Raw genomic sequence first — 3,358 nt, 5'->3', positions numbered from 1 at the left:
TCTCTCTCTCTCTCTCTCTCTCTCTCTCTTATGGATATGATGATGCTGGTGATTTTTGTATTTGTATTTTGGGACTTGGGGCATGTGGTTTGCAGTTGTTCCCAACTAATCCCTTGAACATTAAAAGTATCTTAAAATGCAACCAATTGTTAATTGACATGTAGCATAATTGATGACTCTATTTGTTGTAAAATTGTAGTTTTTCTCCAATTTCTTCTTTTTGTAGGAAAAAAAAAATAGACAAAAGGGGTCACCTCTTACTATATGAGGGGTAGCCTCTCTTTTTTTTTTTTCCTTTTTTTTTTCAAGGGTGAAATTGTAATTTAACAACAGGCTGAGTCATCCTCTAAGACATGTCAATCAACAATTGATTGTTAAATGGATATACGATTTCGTCAAATTACTGATGGTAATAACCATTTTAAAATGATCTCTTTAGACACTTTTGATAACTTTTGGGGCTAAATAACTTGGTACAATTGTAATCCACATGGACTAAATAAATAATTTTTTAACCTTGTATTTTCTTCTAGTTGTTTTGATATGGTCGCATTTCCGCTATCTTTATTCAGTTTCGTGTTTGAAATGATTGGTTATATTTATATAGGATTCTTTATGAAATGAGCGAAATGATTTCTAATCAAATTTATGTTGAGGATTTCCCCCAAAAGAGGGATTGGCTTTCTTGAATTTTTGTCTAATTCTGTTTTAATTATATCATTTGGAATCAGAGCGACCGGTTCTTGATCTACTATATCAATCAAAATGGCATCTGGAACAAAATCTCAAGAAAACAACAGCGGAGGAAAGTGTTTGATTCTTGGGAAAATTTCTGAAAAGCATGTTGAATCACTTCAGGAACTCAAATAGATGATCACTACCATTAATGTTTAAGTTCAACAGCAACATTGGAGATGAAGCAGAAACTTACAGGAATTGCAGGGAAGCAGCACCACCAATTATATGAAGATTGATTTTCCAAGATTTCGAGGAGAAGATCCTAGTGGTTGGCTTAGTTTTAATCAAGCGGCTGAAATTCACAATGTTCAGTTGCCAACCATGCATCTGGAAGATGGAGCAATTCGTTGGGTACCATTATGGGAAGAATTCTCACATCCCATTTGTGTTATGATGTGTATTTAGTCGAAAATGTTTTCAGGAAAATTATTTTTACGCTGAAAACATTTTTTGGCGTTTGGTGCATACGAAAAATTATTTACTTTTTAATCTATATATATATATATATATATATATATATAATCAAATTTTATTCACTACATAAAAAATATTAATATAAAATAATATTTTAAAAAATTAACTTAAAAATTTGAGTTTTGGCGGTGGTCCAGAGACTATGCAGTAAATTCTGACGATTTAAGAATGCGAAGTTCAAACTTGAAAAATGATTTATAAAAAATAAAAATTATTTTATGAAAATTAAAGAAGTATTTTCGGTCAAACCGAAAATGTTTTCAGTTGATTATTATTTTCCGTCGCACCAAACACTAAAAAATACTATATATATATATATATATATATATATATATATATATATATATATATTCCAAAACAAAACTATACACGTGTCTATTGTACAACACATCCTGTGTACATGCAAATTTTCACATGTTGAAGCAATAGATCAAAAGTAAAATGTTATACATCATTCCATTATGCCTCTCCTATCCCCTAATCTGATGCATCGTGGTCTTCCATAATATTTGATGCATGAAAATGAGTTTGTTTAGTTAGAAGAAACCACACTACATCAGCTTTAAAAAAATGAGAGAAAGATAATGGGATAATGTATAACACTACTCCTCAAGAAAATAAAAATAAAGGAGATGTTTGCATGCATATAGACGAAAAAAAGTTAAAACAATTTCTTTAGTGAATGCATATTATATGTCTACAAATTACGCTTATTACACAATTCGCTACCTAGAAAAAAATAACGTTAGCATTTGGTCAAAGCTATTAATTTGTGAGTGACATAAGCCTTATACGACTATCACACAATTGAATAACATGACAGCAAAAATTACGTTTCGAGTTATATATATATATATATAAAAGCTTTGATGTAAGTGCTGATAACATAAATGCATTAAGGGCACCCCCATGACGAAAGGGCGTGGCTTTAAATGGCTAGTCACCCCCAATTTTTTTTCCTTTTTTTCTTTTAAAAAAAAATATACATTTTTTTTAATTTAAAAAAAAAAAAATTAATTAGGTGCCACGTGTTAACATTTAATTGGTCAACGTGGACTTCCGTTAAGTCAACTAACGGAATGACTAATTTGGTCTATTATCAAAACCATAGGAATCTCATGTGATAAAAATCAAATTCTAGGGAAGAAAAAATAAAATAACGAAATCCCAGGAGAATATTTGGTATTTAACCCTAGAATTAATTCAAAATGTATGGGTTCAGAATATTTTACCTAATCTTTTGCTGACAGATTCAAAAATACATTTATTTGTAAGGTTTTTTTTTTTTTTTTTTTTTTTTTTCCCCAAGGGGTGGGGGGGTTGGTCATCGCTGGATTAGATGATATAGACCATTTATTTGTAAGAAGAAAATCGCACAAGAGAAACAGAGATTCCAAATTCCCAACACAAATTAAACAAAACCAAAACTTCTCAGGATCTCAGACATGAAATATACAAACATGACAAACAAAGCTTAAAACCCAACAAAACCCAGAAATCCAATATGATGGGTAATCCTAAAATCCAGAAAGAATTTGTATAGAAGAAACACATCACACATGTTCTGGTGGAACACACAATATATATATAAAGAGCAACCGGGAAACCCATAGAGCTCTCTCTTTACTACTTGCGCTCTTCTCTCCCAGAAACACTCTCACTGCACGATTTCTCCCCAAGTCTGCCATGGGAGGAGGAAAGCAACTTCATGGCTCCCTCCTCCCATCCTTCTCCCCTCCTCCACCTCCCTTTCCTACCCCCTTCCTTTCCCGCTTCTTTGGAGGCCCCTATCTTGCTAGAGTTCTCTCTAGCCCTATTCATCTCTTTCAAAGCTCTATCCAGCACCTGTCTTCCTCTTCCACTGTGTTTTCCGCTAGATTTGCCAAGGTTTCCAAATCAAATTTTTTGAAGTTAGATTTGCGTCCCGCTGGCAAAGCGAGCTTTTCACGCACAACATCATTGTACTCCCCGTCGCAATTTGCCTCACCAGACACCAGCTGCTCCTCCACCAGACATTCATGCACTGAAGCGTGGCTTGCTCACGCCAGCAAGAAGATCTCACTCACTTGTTCATGTTGTTCACACGCCGACATGAGAAGTGTCCCACGCCGCGCATGACACCCTTGTTCCTTCCCCTCGTTGCATA

This window comes from Corylus avellana, chromosome 2 (genome assembly GCF_965113065.1).
Source record: "Corylus avellana chromosome 2, dhCorAvel1.hap1.2, whole genome shotgun sequence".
Classification (NCBI taxonomy): domain Eukaryota; kingdom Viridiplantae; phylum Streptophyta; class Magnoliopsida; order Fagales; family Betulaceae; genus Corylus; species Corylus avellana.
This window is presented reverse-complemented; position numbering follows the sequence as displayed.